We start from the raw sequence: 21,506 nt of genomic DNA, 5'->3' as shown, positions 1-21,506 counted from the left end.
GGTGTGAAAATTTTTTAACTCTCATGTTTTTTTATAATTATTAATCACAATAAAAATAATTTAAAAATACGATTTACTTAAAAAATAGATTGTAACCAAAATATGTAAATATCTAAAAGGTTTTTAAGTCCGTTTTACTTCACCATGTAGTAACCTAAATTAATTTAGGTCTGTAAATAATGTTATGACATTTGGTCGAATTTATTATTTAATATTACACAGCGGTCCAACTGTTTAATAATTTTATATATATGTTAAATATTTTCTTTTATGCAGTCCACAGCAGAGGTACGGTCGACCGTAGAATGGATTAGACTTATATATTGTAGATTCTCCTTTCATTTTCACTACTGTAGAACAGAAGTGTTTAAAAATAAATGTAACTGTTTTTTTGTTTTTTTTAGTAACACAACAGTTATAACACGTCTAAATATAGTACAGGCTAAACAACTTTCATATTGTTTCACATAAAACGTCTCTTTCTTTGTCTTATATAGGCCATTATTTAATTATCTTTATTGTTTGATTTGATTCATTATTCAATGTTTCATTGTTTAATTACGCTTCATTGTTTTATTATGTTTCATTGTTTATCCGCTCATTGTTTTATACGTCTATAACAAAGACGTATTTTATTAGCTACGTTTCGAATATACCCATTGTCGTACACTATAGCAACAGGTACTTACGTTGTAACATTGTTTCACACAGTATTTTTAACAAACTACTGACGTTATATTATCAAAACAGTAATGCGTTCTTTTGCTGTAACATTGCTTCACATGGTTTTAACAAAGTAATTATGATACATCAAAACAGTAATGTGTACTGATGTCGTAACATTGCTTCACGTGGTTTTAACAGACTGACAGCGATGTGTTATCAAAACATTGGTTGGACATGTTGTAACGTGGTTTGACATCGAATTATAATGCATGCTATTTAGTCTCTCTGCTGGCTATCTCATTCCACAGTTGTGGTCGAATCATCACTAAAGTCGACCAGGACAATAAAATATCAAACGCCTGTCCTCCCCGGGCTTAAAAGTCTTGTTCCGAGCAACACCAAAATTAGCCAGGATAATAAAACAGACCCAGGAAGTTTCCTAAAGTGCTTACATTTTTTAATTACCTCCCGGTTGTAATCAAACGCTGTCCCCGGAGTTAAAGTTTATAAGGACATCCGTAAGAGGTTGTTAACAAATGGCTAATTGCTAATTGCATGCCTTAAACAGATTATAATATACATTTAGGATGAGATATTAAAGATGGAAGTAAATATTCAATAATAATATTTTGTTTGTGCCTTATTTCCGCCATACCAATTTTTTATGTCTCCCTTGTACCGATGATTTACTGTCCATAGGACGAGTAGGCCTGCTAGTGTTTTTATTTTAAATAACACTAATAAATATTTTAATGGATTATCTGCGCTCTGTTTTCTTCAAACCTCGAGTAGTGTTGTAAGTTTATAAATTTTTCGCTGGCCCTCCGGGAAACATTGTACAAAGTGTGATTGTTTGTTTGTAGTTTAGATCAAAGCTACACAAAGGACTATCTCTGCTCTGCACAAGACGGGTATCGAAACCCAGTTTCTAGCGTTATAACTCTGCAGACATACCCACGTGCCACTGGGAGGCGTTGTACAAAGAAGTATTAAAAACAGAAACGTAGACTTGCGTATTATGCGTACCGAAACCAACCAGAATAGACTGCATAATTACCGACATGAAAGATGCTCAAATCACGCACTCTACTTGATATTTTAAGGTGGGTGTGGCGTAGTAGTTAGGTGTTGGGTTGTGTGTCTGAGAGTGTACAGCTTACATCCAGCAAACGTAACAAAAGGAAATCCTCAATAGCCGCGGTACGTAAAATTCGTTTCGGCAGAATCAGAGTAAAGTAGACCACGAGATCTTTTTTTTTTTCGTCATCTTTTATTAACTATATTCTGTGCGCCAGCTATGCAGTGTGGGATACGCGTATATCTGATTCAATTTTGTTACTCGAGATCTCGACCAGCCTACATCTCAAATTGAAATTCTTTAAGGGAGAATGACAATAAATTAATCTACGAGACCATGGGCGTGGTCAAATATATCAATGGAAAGTGTTTGACGTCCTGAGTCGAAAACTGTAATTAGATCTTAAGTCAGTCAAGAGATGGAGGAGCTATTAGCTAAAAGCTTGTACTTGAAAAAAACACAAAAAAGCACAAGAAACTCTGAGCCATTCTACGAGCTGATATTATTCGGCTTAAAAAAGAAGTGCTCCGCGCTTTAAACCAGTTGATGCTTTATAAGAGTGAAGGTCACATATTCGATTAGAGTATCCAAAACATTGGCGGTGGTACTGGCTAGCTGTCTTCCTGTTGTTATATCAGTTCGAAACGAGGGACAGCTAGCGCAAGACCCCCTTCCCTCGTGGCCCAGCGATACATCTGCAGACTTACAACGCTAGAAACTGGGTTTCGATGCCCCCTGGTGGGAAGAGCACAGATATCCAAAATAAATGATCTGATATATTATCTGCAAATATCAGGTAACTTTTAACAAATTAAAACACAAGTTGAAGCACTAACGACAAGCGATAAGAAACTCTACAGACATGACATTTAAAACTAAAAGAACTAGCAACACAGTTAATAAACGTACGGAGTTGAGGATTTACTTAAAAAAAAACGTTTGAAGTTTTCAACTGAACGAAGAAGAACATGCACTACAAGATAAAGCAGAGAATAATATATGAAATGGATTCTGGTGATCATTTATCACGACAGGGACTTGCCGCTGGCTGCTCTGACTTCCCCAGTTATGCTCGTATTGTCGTATAAACAATCGTGAGGGAAGAATTGGAAGAAAACAAAAGCATCGCCTTTCTTTGTATGTGTCTATATTACCATTTTAAAATACAGATAATAGTGGAGCCTTTATTCTATATTTTTATTTCAAGTTGTTAAAATTCAAATTAATATCAAATGAATTACTTTAGTTGGAAACAAAAACTTGTGACGTGGTAACGTTATGTTAGTGAACTGTATCACAAAAACCAAAACGAAACAAAAACTTAAACAAAAAAAGAAACATAAACTGTTCACGTTGAATGAATCTTCTCATTTCTGCTCTTTACCTGCAGGTAGCCTTGAACCTTTCCATAATTAAAAAGAGTATTTGTTTATATGCGGGAAGGTTACTGTATACGTAAAGTTTTATGAAAATTTAAATTTAATCTAGTGATCGAGAACTTACGTTTTCTTTTTTCATTAAAAGCGAATCATTTCCACAAAACACGATATACGTGTTACAAAAAAAATGAATATTCCTTAAAAGCGAATCATTTTCTCAAAACTTGATACGCGTGTTACAAAAAACAAAATTGAATGAATGTCCCTTATCTTAGTCACTCTTAATTTATCGAGACAAAAAAATGAAATGCTGCGTATTCGTTTACAATATTAACTACTGATATATACAGTAAACAGTGAAATCTAACTGCACTTATATCATAATATAAGTTGTCTTAATATTTCTATGCTCTACAGTCATTATGTTTGTTCGTTTGTTTTGAGTTAAACACAAAACTACACAATGGATTATCAGGTATCGAAACTCGGTTCTAGTGGTATAAGTCCATAGACACACCACTGTGCCACTTGAGGACCAATCATTGTGGCATATAACTAAAGCTAACATTATATTACAATATGATAAGGCTTAATATTTTCTCGTTATGCAGTCATTGTAGTATAAAGCTAAGATAAGCATTATATCACGATACAATTAGGCTTAACTTTGTGTACTGATTATTATCACTTTCGATTCATTATTGTAGTACATGCTTTACAGATCTTCGATAAAAAAAATAATAAAGTTTAATTTTGTATGATTTACTAATGTAGCACTCGACTCGTGATCTGAGGGTCGCGAGTTCGAATCCCCATCACACAAAACACGGTCGCCATTTCAGCCGTGGGGGCGTTATAATGTGACGGTCAATCCCATTATATTCGTTGGTAAAAGAGTAGCTCAAAAGTTGGCGGTGGGTAGTGATCATTAGTTGCCTTCCCTCTAGTCTTACACTGCTAAATTAGGGACGGCTAGTGCAGATAGCCCTCATTCAAAAACAAAGAAACAAACAAACGTATGTGATGTTTACCAGAAATCAATACATTAAACTTACACATAACATTTGGATATCGACAGAATTTCTAATCCTACTGTTTGAGGGCTGAGAAGATAAACATAACAGTCCCAAAATACATATAGGTTATATCAAACGGTATAACTTATTAAATAGTCAATCAAACATTTATTTCCTGTCAAGTTTCGTGATAGTTTCTTCAACAATGTTAGTGCCATATATCGTGGTGAGAATAAATGTTATAACAAAGTGTTCGTTTAAGTGTTGGCTATGTCAAAACCGAGACTATTTCAGCTCATGATAAGAAGTAATTATGTAATATTGATAAATGCATTAAACGTTGTTGAAATTGAAATTGTCTTCAAACGGTAAGGTATGTATTTGTTGGAGAGAATTACTGCTGTCGGACATTTATTTAATATTGATACATATTTATACACTGTTAAAACGCTTCTGTAGAATTTACACAACGAAACATAAAAGTTATTACAAAACTACCAGTTGTTGTTACTTAAACCATCGTTAAATTAAAATAATGAAGAAATGTCTACATTTGTATTTGCAACTTTAATGACAGCTCATGCGTACCTGACCAGAGATCCCCTAGGGATTAGGTATAGCCACTGACCAGAAGTTGGGTAACATATGCCGCTACAGAGCATTTGTCCAGTTCCTGAAACAGAATAACAGATTAATTGTCTATCTTACAATGATTTACAGCTACAAATTCGTGTTGAACAGCATCATTGCGACTCTAACCTTGGATCTTCCGATACGCAGTCTGTTATGCTAATAGTATAGCTATCTAAGCGACTTTCGGCCTGTCAGCATTAGATTATTTCAGGTGTAATATTATACATGATAGTATGATTTTGTGTTTTGTCTCCTATTTTGATGGTAAAATATGTTGTTTTTGCTAACCTTTAATTTGTTTTCTTAGTTTATAAATATTTTAAAATTTGAAAGTGAAATCAAGAATAGCACTTGACTACATTTTTACTGAGAAGCCCGCCAACGACTCAGCGACAAGTCTGTGAGATTATAACCCTAAAACCCGGATTTAAAATTCACAGTGAGAAGAGAATAGACGGCCAGCCCATTGCGCTTAACAACAAAGTAATCGAAACCGTGTTTTCTTTCATTTCATATCACGAGAATAGAGAGAGAGAGAAAATAAATTTTAACTAGTCACATTACATAAAAGTATATGTTCTGTAGAACTGAAAACAAATCAAAAGAGATTCAAAACACGTGGTTTTTGAGCGATTCAATGTTTGGGTTTGATTTTGATCTGTAATTTACGATTAGCATTGTTGATTTTAATTTCGCGCAGAGCTACACAAGGGCTGTCTATGCTAACAAGTCCCTAGTTTAGCAGTGAAAGACAGCTAGTTATCACTACCCATTATTAACCCTTAAGATATTATTTTACTAACTAATAGTAGGATTGTCCGTAACATTATAACGCTCGCGCTCTTAAGAGGCGATCATATTTGGTGGGACGGAGATTCAAACCCGCGACCCACAGATTGCGAGTCAAACGCTCTAACCACTGGCGGGATCAGAACATGTAAGCAATATGTTTAGTTTATAACTTTTAAACTAAATTTTCTCTTGAATATGATTCACCTGTTTATTAACCCTTGCGTATTTCAAAATAATTAGTTCAGTACGAGCGTGTTACGTGCACGAATATGATTTATCTCTTTATTTACCTGTCCAGTATAGATGTGTCACGTGCGAAAACAAGCGTTATGTCACAAAATCAAATGCTTTTGTAGATATACCGGTATTAAAGTATGAATATAAAACTGATTAATTTCCTACACGTGATAGTGTTACGTCATGGCGCTCCTCTCTGTAGAGTAGAGATACAAACACTGCTCCGTGTATCAGATTATGCACACAAGTTGAACCGTAAATTATCATGTATCGTATTATAACATCCGCGGGTACAGTTCTTTCTAAAGGCTACATACAGATTCATCGAAGATAAATTACGTCGATATTAAACTATAAATCATCTCTGATTGGTTAAGGTAACCTATCAGAAGCTGTCAGGACATGTTTTTATTATAATCAAGTAGCTTGATGATATAATTCGTCTTTAAACAAGAAATTGTTCTGTCGTAAGGTTTCATTCAACCGCACAGACTTGAAAGCTTTGGCCCTAAATCAACCATATGTCAATTAACACAAAGAAGTCTGTTAACATGTTCAGAATCAATGCAATATTTCTCTAAAAATGTGCATTTTCTTCGCATTATCTGCATCAGTTGAAGCAAGCTCGACTTAAACGCCCCCTAGTGATGTTATCATTAACCTGTCCATATATATATATATATATAACATCAATCCGATTCACCTGTAGATGCAAACAACGTAACGCTGTCACATCAGACTATTATTTCGTCTTTTATTAATTTCTTCTACCGATTTCGTGACTTCAAAAGTCACTCTTTAGGAAATGATTTTACTGAGAATATAACAAGGAAACATAGAAATAACACCTTTCCACTAGACATAATATAAAATAAGTGCATATACCTTCCCAATGTATAAACATATAATAAGTCCACGTATGAATTACTTACGTTACAAATGTTCGAAAGTAAATTAACTTAGTCAATATATATATATATATATATATTATTCAATTAAAAATTATTCTAATTGTACAATTTATAATTATTATTACAGGAACGCCATTCATTTATCCTATAATATCATAGATTTACTTGTTGTTTATGTGACTTTTGGTAACTGTTTTCACTTCTGATTGACTCTGGTGTCTCTGCGGCAAAAGTTTCAAAGCGTATAATGCTAAAATTCTAGTTTTTATACCCGCATTAGATAAAACATTGTATAGTTTTGTGCTTAACAAGCAAGCAAACACGTGAAGGCTACATAACGCTTTGGTTGCTTTACAACTAAAGGCTACATAACCTTTGGTTGCTTTACAACTGAAGGCTACATAACGCTTTGGTTGCTTTACAACTGAAGGTTACATAACGCTTTGGTTGCTTTACAACTGAAAGCTGCATAACGCTTTGGTTGCTTTACAACTGAAGGCTACATAACGCTTTGGTTGCTTTACAACTGAAGGCTACATAACGCTTTGGTTGCTTTACAACTGAAGGCTACATAACGCTTTGGTTGCTTTACAACTGAAGGCTACATAACGCTTTGGTTGCTTTACAACTGAAGGCTACATAACGCTTTGGTTGCTTTACAACTGAAGGCTACATAACGCTTTGGTTGCTTTACAACTGAAGGCTACATAACGCTTTGGTTGCTTTACAACTGAAGGCTACATATCGCTTTGGTTGCTTTACAACTGAAGGCTACATAACGCTTTGGTTGCTTTACAACTCCGTGTATTTATTTGTTCTAGATGGTTGTAGGTGAATACAGATAGAAAGACAATCAGTAGAACGTACACTTCTGACATGCAGCGTTCATCATATTCGTGCCTCAAAAAAAATGTGTGTGTTTTCTGTCATAATCAACGGACACGAACAGTATTTGGCAGGACAACGAGAAATAACATTCTACGTATGTTCACCCAGTTGCATCAAAATTTGATAATTTTTGACTCAGTTATAGAGTAAAAATAGTGTAAAAAATTGATCCCATGTTAACAGTTTCTTTTGAATTTCGCGCAAAGCTACACGAGGGCTATCTGCGCTAGTCGTCCCTAATTTAACAGCGTAAGACCAGAGGGAAGGCAGCTAGTCATCACCACCCACTGTCACCTCTTGGGACTACTCTTTTACCAACGAATAGTTGGTAAACATTATAACGCCCTAAGGCTGAAAGGACAAGCATGCTTAAGTATGACGAGTATTCGAACCCGAGACCCCCATATTACGCACCGAGCACCCTAAACACCTGCCATGCCAGGCCCCATGTTAACAAATAGGGATGTTTGTGAATTTTTATGACCTAGCTGTAACATTGATCTTTGACCCTCCAAAACTAATCACTTCTGAGATGGGTCATAATCCAAATACATACGCTGCTCGCCAAAATCTTAAGACCAATGAACATGAAGAAAAAATATGCATTTTGCGTTGTTATACTCAACCACTTATTTGAGTAGAGCTTCGAAAGATGAAAATAAGAAAAGGGAAAATAAAGATAAAAACTTTTTTAGCATTTAATAGGGAAAATGTGAACACTATGAAATTAGCCTAAATACCAGCTGGTCAAAAGTTTAAGACCATACTAAAACGAAGCGTTAATCGGTAAACAAGTAACGAAATTTAGTCATTTGTGTTTAAGCATAAGCGTTGTCAACATCTTCCACTGACATCTCTTGTGACAATAGGTAAAAACATGGCAAAGGCTAAAAAGGTGACAGTGGCAGAATTATCGAGCTGCAAAAGCAAGGTCTCTCTCAATATGCCATCACTGGTGATATTGAGCGTAGTAAAACTACTGTTGCAAATTTCTTAAAAGACTCCGAGGGATACGGAACGAGAGTGTCAAGTGGTCGGTCCAAGAAAATTTTGCCGGCGTTGAGCAGGAGGATTCGACGGGTTGTCCGGCAAGACACCAGCCGATCGTCGAACCAGATTGAGGCCCTTACGGACGCATAATGCAGCTCAAGAACAATAATATGGTATCTACGAGAGAAAGACTTTAAACACCGTAAACGTCTTCAAAGGCCACTCCTCCTTCCATACCACGAAACAGCTCAGTTAAACTTTGCTGAGAAGCACCAAACATGAGACGTACAAAAGTGGACGAAGGTTTTGTTCTCTGCTGAGAAAAAAATTTAACCTGGATGTTCCAGATGGCTTCCAACGTTATTTGTACGATAAGGATATTCCACCGTAGACATTTTTTACACGACACAGTGGAGGAGGTTCCATCATGATCTGGGGTGCATTCTCCTTCCATAGAACAATGGAGCTTCAGGTTATACAGGGGCGTCAAACAGCAGCTGGCTACATTGGCATGTTGGAGATAGCATCCTTATTGACTGAATGCCCTCGCTTGTGTGGAACTGACTGGATCTTTCAGCAGGACAACGTTAAAATCCAGAATGCCCGCAGGAAAAAGAACTTTTTCATGGCGAATAACGTGATTCTTTTGAACCATCCAGCGTGTTCGCCCGAACTGAACCCCATTTAAAATGTTTGGAGTGGATGGCAAGGGAAGTCTATAGGAATGGACGTCAATTCCAAAATGTGCATGATCTTCGTGAAGCCATTTCTCCCCCTTGAAATAACATTCCAGCCAGCCTTCTGCAAACTTATATCGACCATGCTAAAGCGAATGTTTGCATTTATTCGCAATGACGGCCTCTTGTTCGGCATTTCCTACGCTGTTTAGGACTTCTTTTTGGTATGGTCTTAAATTTTTGACCAGCTAGTATTTAGGCTAATTTCATAGTGTTTGTATTTTCCCTATTAAGTGATAAAAAGTTTTTATTTTTATTTTCCCTTTTCTTATTTTCATCTTTCGAAGCTCTACTTAAATAAGTGGTTTAGTCTAACAACGCAAAATGCATATTTTTTCTTTATGGTCATTGGCCTTAAGATTTTAGCCAGCAGTGTACCAATTTTGTCCAAATTCACTTGGCCGTTTTTAAACTATCTTGTTGAGAAACACAGGGGTGAAACATATAACTTCCGTTACTTTCGGTGGTGGAAATAACAAACTGACCTTTTAAAACATATCTTGTTCCATTTATGATATTTCTAATATGTGTTTCACGTATTTGAATGAGTTTCTTTGACGCACGAGTTGAAGTGTTTCACGTCGTAGTTTTTACCGAAAATATCGTTAATGTTTGTTTGTTTGTTTTGGAATTTCGCACAAAGCTACTCGAAGCTATCTGTGCTAGCCGTCCCTAATTTAGCAGTGTAAGACTAGAGGGAAGGCAGCTAGTCATCACCACCCACCGCCAACTCTTGGGCTACTCTTTTACCAACGAATAGTGGGATTGACTGTCACATTATAACGCCCTCACGGCTGAAAGGGCGAGCATGTTTGGCGCGATGGGGAAAAATATCGTTAAATAAAATTAACTCGTTGCAACATGTAAACGTTTCGCAGTGTAGGTTTATATTTCAAAGCGCTCTTACAGAATTCTTTATTCCATAAGTGGTATCTTTAGAAACTTTTCTTTTCAATCTTTTTCTAATATTTACTTTCAAATATGAACATCGAGAGGAATTACTGTCATTAAAAAACGTAAGTGATTGCTGCTGTATTTAATCAGTCATCAAACTTGTGGGCACAAGTTACCATTACCACAATATGAGTGAAAAAAGAATGTTAACTGCACAAACAAAGTTATATACTGCACAAACAAATATATATATGTAGTGCACTAATGTGTTGAAATCCGTTGATTACACTGTACAACAATGTTTTTGAAAAGTTATGTTATGTTATCTGAATCTATATTATTTATTTATTTACTGGTTTTATCCTTAAGTTATTGAAAGTTTACGTTGCTCCTTAGTAGCAACGTATAGTTCATCCTCATATAAAGTATTCCTTTTAAACATATCAGTTGTTTATTCCAAAGAGAAAAATTGTTTGTCCGTTTGTTCTCGAATTTTGCGCAAGCCGTCCATAATTTAGTAGAGTAAGACTACAAAGAAGGCAGCTAACCATCACCACCCACTGTCAGCTCTTTGGCTTCTCTTTTATCAACGAATAGTGGGATTGACCGAACGTTATAACGCTCCCACGACTGAAGGAGTGAGCATGTTTGGTGTGATGAGGATTCGAACCTGCGATCCTCGAATTACGAGTCGAGTGCCCAAACCTACTGGCCATGCCGGGCCTAGAGTGAGCTAAGTCTTGTATCACGCACTAGTCTTTCAAGTTGCCTTGTTTATCTGCACATTAATTCGAAAACTACATCGCTTCTTTCCTATGTATAGAAGCATAACTCGTCAACACATTCTTGAAATATATATCTTGAAGACTATTTTCCAGAATTCAAGTATTCTTCCGCAATATACCACTTCCTCAGAATCGTTACTTTTGCGAATGGATACAACTGCATTACATACTAATTTTATTTTTAGTGATTTTGATATGATTTTGAATTACTATGCAGTTAATTTAACCGAGTTTAATATAAGCTTTGTAATTAATTGTTGTCTTGCCATAAATTATATATTGTAAAGATATATTGCAAGATAATCAAAAGTTCAATTAATATTTTGCCCAATATAAATACGCCCCCTAGCGATAATCTGTAAAGGTGTGGTCAGGTAATCACACTTGTCTCTAGCTTCATTAACGTTCGTTCTAAAGTGTTATTTATTTCCTATTACATATAACACAGCTTTTATAAAACACGGAGAAATATATTGTAATACAAACAAAAAAAGACGTCGACAGAGTCAGCGTGCTTTGACATGGGGATCAAATCAGTTTCTTTTAACACTTTGTAAAACACTTGTATAAAGAACTTGCAGCTCACCCTTTTTGTTAGAGCTCTGTATTTAATAATGCAATGAGTATTTTAAAGTAAAAATATGACTGTTTAGAAGTTGAGTTTTGTCTACCAAGTCTGTGATAAATTATCTCAGTTGACGTGTCTAGCGTTGACGTAACGGTCGTTATATTTCTACGTGTAATTGACTAGACATATGTTGGTGACAAGTGGTCACTGTTCTGAAGGGTTCCAAATAAATTGGCTATAAATCATTTACTTTGATAAACCCGTATTTTGTCTTTCAATTCGTTACGCCTCAATGTAACATATTTGAAACTCCTATAGAAGCTGTCGCTAAACAACAAATATCACAATTTTATGAATTGTAAACCAAGTTACAAGTTAAAACTTGCCGAATCCTTTGAACAATAACTTTAAAATATGTTTTTAGAGGTCAGTGTATACTTAAAGGTCTGCAGTAGGTTGGGCTTCCTGAAGTTTGCATATCCACTGTTTCACCCTTTCAACAGTGAACGTAAGAGATTACTCCTCCAAGACCACTTAGCTGCACGCGCCTGCTATAAAAGACATACCAAGGGGAGTTGAAACGCTTATAACTCCCCTTGCGTGTCTTCGTGGTCACGTGACCACTTATATAAGCAGGGGAACAGTCTACATCAGAAATAGTTCGTTTTTTTTCTCTCTAGTTTTTTGGTTAACAAAGTTTTGTTGGTTGGACCCTTTTTTCACATTTTGTTTTTCATATAAAACTTTTAGAACGTTGATTTATATGTTACTTTTTTTTTTTTCAAGAGACATTTATTTCCAAATTGATTTTTACATGTTTTTGGTGTGTTTTAAAGTGGGTAAATATTTCCACGTGTCTGTGTATGAACACGATAGCAATAAAATGTTTGTTTGTTTTTTAATTTCCCGCAAACCAGAGGGAAGGCAGCTAGTTATCATCACCCACCGCCAACTCTTGGACTACTCTTTTACCAACGAATAGTGTTACTGACCGTCACATTATAACGCCCCCACGGCTAAAAGGGGCGAGCATGTTTGATGTGACAGGGATTCGAACCTGCGACCCTCGGATTACGAGTCGAACGCCTTAACTCACCTGGTCATGTCGGGCCTACATTAAAATGAGCTGTATATTTTTTGGTTTCTACAAACTAAAATAAAGCTTTAGTGGAAATAATTCAATAATATTGTAACTCCTGAGACATTTAATTCACCGAAGAGTTCAAAATATTGCAGTAACTAAATACAGGGTGGTCTCAAAATAAAACAATTCCCACTCGTCATAAACGTGAAGTGACTGAATATGGTATTCCACAGGAAGCATAGGCCTAAAACAGTTATCTTTGGAATCTCCAGTGATACGTTAAAACGAACTACAATTTCTTACACGCATCTTTTAAAGTCTCGTAATTTTGAAGCCAGGCCGTATAATTTAAAGCTGGTCTAGAAATATCGTTTCGCTCTGTTCCGTTTTGTTGATGAATTCTGAAGATAAAAAGGTTTGAGGACACGAGTTTAAGATTTGGATAAGACAAGCTGGTCTCCAGTTAAGACGGTTTTATTTCTATAACAGGGTGGATGGCTTTATGTAATGACTTGCTGTCAGGGGAGGCCGGCACTTTGCAGGTAGGAACGTAATCAATGAGTTCCTCAAAAATAAAGGTGTACTTAAATTTTACTTTTTTCAACGACATCCCCTGAGGATCCATTGGCCCCTTGCTGTCCGTATATTATAATTCCCTCTTTCTTATTTAGTACAGAGTAGCCTATAAATTACTCACTGTCTTCCCATATGCTTCTTTTTATATTCTTCCGTCATTTTCTATAAATTAACTCTTTATTACAAGCTGTTTCTTTCTTTATTGCGTCAGTCTTTCTAGTTTTTGTCTGATGAAGTTCATGTTAGTTCGTCAAGAATCTCTGTCACAACTTGCACTCTATGCGAACATTCATAAAACGTTAGAAAGATGTACAGTTCTTTAAACACGTGGCCCGGCATGGCCAGGTGGGTTAAGGCGTTCGACTCCTAATCCGAGGGTCGCAGGTTCGAATCCCTGACGCATCAAACATGCTCGCCCTTTCAGCCGTAGGGGCGTTAAAAATGACGGTCAATCCCGCTATTCGTTGGTAAAAGAGTAGCCCAATAGTTGGCGGTGGGTGGTGATGACTAGCTACCTTCCCTCTAGTCTTACACTGCTAAATTAGGGACGGCTGGCGCAGGTAGCTCCCGCATAGCTTTGCGCGAAATTCAAAAAACAAACAATCTTTAAACAGGATGTCCAGCAAGAATTTTTTAAAAAGAAAAATTACTATAGTAAAGTGTTCTGTTATTGGTAAGAGATACAAAACTATGTTAAGCCTCGTCAACCGACAAAAAAGATCATTAGTGCGAGAAAGACAAAGTGTAAGACAGATTTGGACATGAAATACAAAAACCTGTAGGAAACTAACACTAAAAATTAAATTACATCTAATAATAAAATAATCGTCGCAAATGAATTATCAGATGTTAAAGAGAGAAAAAAACAGCAACTTTTATGTGGACTACTAAATCAGTGAATAAATACTTAGTACACAATAGATATAATTACCTGGACATGGGTGTCACCATTAAAATCATCTCAGGAACCACAACGTTCGTGTGCGGTCTTGGGGCTTAACAACAACCAAAACGTAAGACATCCCAAATGTTGGCAAAATACAACTTTAGTTACATGGTCTCTCGATAAGCACTGATCTTCATAATAGAAATAATGCATGACTGCTGTTATTATATATGAAGTTTAGAGAACAATTATGTTATTGTGAAGAAACTAGAATACCCATCTTTTATTTTTCGAGGAGCAGTTGGCAACAGATTTATCCAGTTTTATAAAACGTAAATGTTAGACAATAGCGTGTCCATCAGGAGACTAGTGTGTGTTGTTTGCTGTACTGAAAACACTCAATATACTGCAGTAGTCCATAGATGTGATGAACATACTGTTTTGTTGTTGCTGTTTCAGGAATTATACTACAAGAATATATCGTTGTTGCTTTGTTTCTCACTAACTTATAGCATTCATTCACCTCTCAACTCCATCAAGGAACATAGGGCCGCAATCGCTTGCGGATTCTTCAACAGGTATTTAAGTGAGTAGGTTGTTAGCCCACTGCACCGAGCCGTCCCTAATTTAGCAGTGTAAGACTAGAGGGAAGGCAGCTAGTCATCACCACCCACCGCCAACTCTTGGGCTACTATTTTACCACCGAATAGTGGGATTGACCGTCACATTATAACGCCCCCACGGCTGGGAGGGCGAGCATGTTTGGCGCGACGCGGGCGTGAACCCGCGACCCTCGGATTACGAGTCGCACGCCTTACGAGCTTGGCCATGCCGGGCCAACTTATAGCATACGAATATGTAATTAAACCTCTCGAATCATCTTGTCAGGATGTGACAGGGAAGTATTACCCCTCATCGGTCATCCTGGCTTAGGTCGAACTAAGTGACGTATCGAATGAAAGACCAATGTTTCATAAATCCGCTAAATTTAGGTAAATATGCAGTCTCAAACAGAGAAGTGTCCAAGTTCTTTAGCAGCGTAAAATTGCAAATATGTGGGATAAGGCTGATGGGTTTTATTTGTTTTGAATATCGCGCAAAGCTACACAAGGGCTATCTGCGCTAGCCGTCCTTAATCTAGCAGTGTGAGACTAGAGGAACGGCAGCTAGTCATCACCATACGCCGCCAACTCTTAGGCTACTCTTTTACGAACGAATAGTGGGATTGACCATCACATTATAAACGACCCCACGGCTGAAAGGGCGAGCATGTTTGGAGTGACGGGAATTCGAACCCGCAACCCTCGGATTAAAAGTCGAGTGCATTAACCACCTGGCCATGCCAGACCAGACTGATGGGAGCAGGTGCAATTCATGAAGCTTGTGTGAATGGGTTTTAGGTTAGATTAACTGTTGGGTTACACTAATCTCAAATTATAACATTCGTTTATGGTAAAAGAAAATATTAAAGGTTACGTATTACACCGCACATGCTGTGTTTCTAACATTACATTCTATCTTTACGACAGTAATTTTAATATGAGTGGTCCTGTGACATAGCTTTAATGAAGCAAGTGATCTTACTGCCAAATGTCCATGCGATGTCTTTCAACAACGTTTCTCGAAACGTACCCTACAACAAGAAGAAGAAACGTCTTCCAGCCGTAGGAAGAGACAGAAGCCAAAGTTCTAGTATGTTTACACTGCATGATATACCCTTAAAATAACAAAGTTCTGGTAATAATGGTCTCATTCTGCCTCTTCCCTTGAAGCTTAAGTATAGAAGCAGAAGTTTTCCAACTCTAGGAACAGGCAGAAGCAGGCCATTAAAGCCAAAGTCCTAATAAGACCACACTGTCTAAAATACAGTTGGAACAACAATCATAACAAATACAAACGAACTTAAACAAGGGTTAGAATAATTCCTGTTAAACAAAGTAAATTATTTTAGTTTGTTTGTTTTGAATTAAGCACAAAGCTACACAATGGGCTATCTGTGCTCTGCCCATCACGGGTATCGAAACCCGATTTTTAGTGTAAGTCCGCAGACATACCACTGTGCCACTGGGGGTCAATTATTTTAGTATTAATTTAAGAACTATTAGGTAACTTCTTTTAAGAGGGCTATCTGCGGTAGCCGTTCCTAATCTAGCAGTGTAAGACTAGAGGGAAGGTAGCTAGTCACCACCCCCACTGCCAAACTCTTGGGGTACTCTTTTACCAACGAAAAGCGGAATTGACCCTCACATTATAACGCCCCCACATGGCTAAAAGGGCGCGTACGTCTGGTGCGACGGGGACTCGAACACACGACCCTCAGATTAGGAGTCGAACGCCTTAACCCACCTGGCCATGCCGGGCCGTAGTAAAAGAAGTTATTTAAGAAACCTAGTGGTTCAAAACAAACAAAAGAAACATACATTCATTACAAATTTCATCGAAATGTAAATTGGGTTGGATAATAATCAGAATAAAAAGAAGTGAATATATTAAGCCTATTTTTATTTTCAAACTGAAATGTATTAGTGACTTGCTGGCCGAATCCTTAACTAAAGAAAAATTGTAATACAAATGTGTTTGTTTTGAATTTCGTGCGAAGCTGCACGAGGTCTTTCCATCTGCGCTAACCATCTCTAATTTAACAATGAAATAATAGAGGGTTTGCTTGTTTGTTTTTGAATTTCGCGCAAAACTACACGAAAGCTATCTGCTTTAGCCGTCCCTAATTTAGCAGTGCGACGAGGATTCGATCCCGCGACCCTCAGATTACGAGACAAGCGCCCTAACCACCTAAACATGCTGGACGCAAGAGTAGACGGAAGGAAGTTAGTTGTCACCTTCCACCGCCAACTGTTGAGCTACTCTTTTACCAATGAACAGTGGAAGGATAAGCCGTGATATTATAACGCCACCACAACTGAAAGGGATTTGGTAGAACTGGATTCGAACCCACGACCCACAAATTCGAGTCGAGCGCCCTAACCACTAGATATTTAATACCTAAAATGCTTACGTTGTTTATAAACACAATGCGTGTCATGTTCGTTCTGTTAACTGTTTCACTTTCCAGACTTGATCTCATGCTCACCTAAAACACAATTGACCCCTTAAGGTTTGTTTTTACAATCCAGTTAGAAATTGAACAGTAAAACAATATAATATTGGGACTATACGAGCCAGCAAGCTTTTTTTGTTATATAGTACTTTAATTAGAAGTGGCCGCCGCTATGAATCGCCAAACTATTGTAGCCCTTGATTCATGATAATACCATTTTCAAAATATTTATCACTGAACTTTTTTCTAGTGAATTCTACAAACCAGTGGTTTGCAACCTATGGTACGCGCATCCCTGTGGGCACACGAGGACCATTCAAGAACGTTAAAAATGAAATGAAATAAATCTCACGCCTCAAAATTGAAGGGCAGTGTCTGCCAGTTACCATTGTATTCTATAACCCAGTGCTCAGCGTTTAGGTATTGTCAACTCACCCCTAAGTCACTTCTTTCGATTTAACTTTTTTCCATTAACAATAAATCACTCTTTGTTTGCAAATTATATGCGTCAGAACCACTGCTTCAAAGGTCAAACTGGGAGTACATAGCCAAGAAGATCGTGGAGAGCTGATATAAACGCTTCACGGATACGCTATCCGTATAACGTCACTAAAATATGTATATCATGTAATCAGTGAAATGAAAAGCTATACCATAAAAATCCCTTTGAAAATGATTCAAAATAAATATTTATTTTTTGACAAACCTGAAGTATCAGTTATTTCAGTCTTAGCTTGAATTGTGTATTATAGAAAGAAATCAATTTCGCACTTCTAAATGCAAGGTCGATGTAGCACATTGACCACATTCGTATCCATCGTTGTTCTGGAGCACTTCTATATTTTGCATAACCAATTCTTATTACCTCCAATCCCATGACCATAACAACCCAGAATAGTCCCTCTTGTGATATTTAAAAATTATCTCGTAACAAACAAGTAATAAAGTAGAAACTGTTTAATATATTTAACCATACTGAGTTAACGATAACACAACTGACGATATGAGTACTGCGTGCGCAGTAAATTACATAAATTTGTTTGTTTGCTTTCGAATTTCGCGCAAAGCTACACGAAGACTTTCTGCGATAGCTGTCCCTAATTTAGCAGTGTATGACTAGAGGGAAGGCAGCTAGCCATCACCACCCACCGCCAACTTTTGGGCTACTCTTTTACCAACGAATAGTGGGATTGACTGTAACATTATAACGTCCTCACGGTGAAAGGGCGAGAATGTTTGGTGGAACTAGAATTCGAAACCGTGACCCTCAAGTTACGAGTCGAGCGCCCTAACCACCTGGCCACGCCGGGTTCTTTGCCTGATTGAAACCTAAGCTTCTCCTGTTCTCAGGATTGAAGAAAAGGAGACAACCTCTTAATATACTTAGTGAATTCCTTATTGAAACGTAATTACTCCTATATCCCACCTGAAAGAGGAAACAACCTCTTAAGGAACGAACATAATAAATGCCTTATTGAAACCTGACTATTACCATTCTCCGCTTGAATGAGGACACAGTCTTCAAAATCTCAGTAGCGATGTTGTACAGAACATTTTATGATAATTTACATTATTAATTACATGGATTTAATGCATACTTTCTTAGTAAATTTGGTATGATATAAACCTGTTTTTTAGACGTCAGTGTGAACAAGTTAAAAGCTCTTAGCTTCGAAAGGTTGGACGAGTCATCTTGTGCTTTTCCCGTATGAAACATCAGAGCATGGTTTACCCTAATCCCAGTGCTATATGATCATAACTTTGTTTGTATAGTACTTTCTTGTTTTACCAGGCCCTACAATATATTGCTTTTCACATCGGAACAAGTAAATTATGGGATATTTTGTTCAAGACATAATGTTCAATCAAGCACTATTTCAACAGTTAAATGAATATCATACCAAGTTAGACCTAAATAATAACGTTCGATCACGTCGACCTCCGGGGAAAATTCAAGGGTGATACATATGTTTATGATAAAACTCAAGGTTGATACATGTATTTATGATAAAACTCAAGGTTGATACATGTATTTATGATAAAACTTAAGATTGATACATGTACTTATGATAAAACTCAAGGTTGATACATGTATTTATGATAAAACTCAAGGTTGATACATGTATTTATGATAAAACTCAAGGTTGATACATGTATTTATAAAACTCAAGGTTGATACATGTACTTATGATAAAATGAACCGAGCCACACGTTTATTTTTTTATATGATATTGTGGCATTTGTACGATACGCTGTTTGAATAATCCATGTGTCATATAAAGATAAGGACAATAATTTCATTACAATAGGAAATAGCTCATGTTTAGGAATAATCCATGTGTCACAGAAAGGTAGGGACAATAATTTAATTACAACAAGAAATAGCACGTGTTTATGAATAATCCATGTGTCACAGAAAGGTAGGGACAATAATTTCATGAAAATAGGAAATAACTCGTGTTTATGAATAATCCACGTGTCACATAAAGATAGGGACAATAATTTCATTACAATAGGAAATAGCACGTGTTTATGAATAATCCATGTGTCACAGAAAGGTAGGGACAATAATTTCATTACAATAGGAAATAGCTCGTGTTTATGAATAATCCATGTGTCACATAAAGATAGGGACAATAATTTCATTACAATAGGAAATAGCACGTGTTTATGAATAATCCATGTGTCACAGAAAGGAAGGGACAATAATTTCATTACAATAGGAAATAGCTCATGTTTATGAATAATCCATGTGTCACATAAAGATAGGGACAATAATTTCATTACAATAGAAAATAGCTCGTGTTTATGAATAATCCATGTGTCACAGAAAGGAAGGGACAATAATTTCATTACAATAGGAAATAGCTCATGTTTATGAATAATCCATGTGTCACATAAAGATAGGGACAATAATTTCATTACAATAGAAAATAGCTCGTGTTTATGAATAATCCATGTGTCACAGAAAGGAAGGGACAATAATTTCATTACAATAGGAAATAGCTCATATTTATCTAGGGAAGAAAATTTTAGATTTTCGAGAAAAGCTATTTTGAGGAGTTTAAATGGAAAAATTATACATATGAACATCACTTCCATCATTCACTGGCTTAGTGACGCGTCTGAAGGCTTATAACGTTAAAACCGAGTTTCGATACCTGTGGCGAAACCTACAGCTTTAACAACGAACATCTCCACTTAGAATGCTCCTCCAATACTGGGTAAAATTCACTGTGAAAACTTGGCGAAGTTCAGTTGTACGAAAAGAAAAAAAAAAACATTCTCCGGGTTTGTTAGAAACAGGTTTTATTCTGTTTTTGTTTTTTTTTAGAGAAGGGGCGGAGTTATTGGCTTGGTTTACAAACACAGCTCGTCAGCCATATGAAAAAAAAAATAACGTTATCCTGTTTGCCTTCTTTTCAGTGAATGTTTGATTAAAAATCTGCTATTTTAGCAAGATAAACAGATCGATTTTATATAGTGGAAAATAATTCAGATGTTAGAAACGTTTGTTCCTTTTTCAGCTCTTCCATTATCAAAAACAGAAACCTGGATTCGGGAGTTAAAACCCTAAAAAAAAGTAAAATCGTTACCTCTAGAACTCTTATACAAAAGAAGATCTGCTTATATTCACAATCCCAGAGTGCATGACGAACCAGTGACGTCATATAAGCAGCATGATCCACATAACTTGTAATTGGGTATCTCTTCCATTTCAGTATGATTTCATTTCAGTATGATTTATTTATTTCAGAATAAACCTTCAGATTCCTTCGTTTTCTTCACTCACTTTATCAGAAAGTATAAAAGCAAATAAACACGTATCAAGATATTACGTACTTTATCCAATGGAAGGCGTATGAATTGTAGGCCTTTACAGAATTATCATAGCGTTCGATTACATTTACTTTATTTGCACCAATTATGAGAAACGTCTACATGATACACAAGCAAAAGTACCTCCCCAGTGACAGGAAAAGTTTATCTATCAATTTAAATTATTTCGTGGAAAGTTAATAGTGTTGTATTGTTTGTTTCAGTCAATGTTCTGAACTACCTATACTACCTACTGTGAAAAGTAATTGTTGAACAGTTCAGTCATGTGTTACGACTCATTCAGCAATAATATACCTATCTACATCTTTATTATTTAAATTACGTCACGTTTTATAACGTTAATAATAGTATGGTTAATCCCTAACAGTTTAGTGTGGAATATCCTGTTTGAGAAATAGAATTTGGTATCAACATTATTCATGTCTGTTCTACTGTCATTTAAAATGTTAATGTTGAGTTTTGTCTGCGTGCACAGCTTTTCAAACTGAAGA

At 36.4% G+C, this 21,506-nt stretch overlaps 1 long non-coding RNA gene across 2 annotated transcripts in view; it reads left to right on the top strand.

Annotated features, from left to right (window-relative positions):
• Nucleotides 1–21,506, top strand: part of LOC143251082 (uncharacterized) — a 92,687-nt gene that overhangs the window by 30,508 nt on the left and 40,673 nt on the right. The window lies entirely within an intron of this gene.

This window comes from Tachypleus tridentatus, chromosome 5 (assembly GCF_004210375.1).
Source record: "Tachypleus tridentatus isolate NWPU-2018 chromosome 5, ASM421037v1, whole genome shotgun sequence".
NCBI lineage: Eukaryota > Metazoa > Arthropoda > Merostomata > Xiphosura > Limulidae > Tachypleus > Tachypleus tridentatus.
This window is presented reverse-complemented; position numbering and strand designations above follow the sequence as displayed.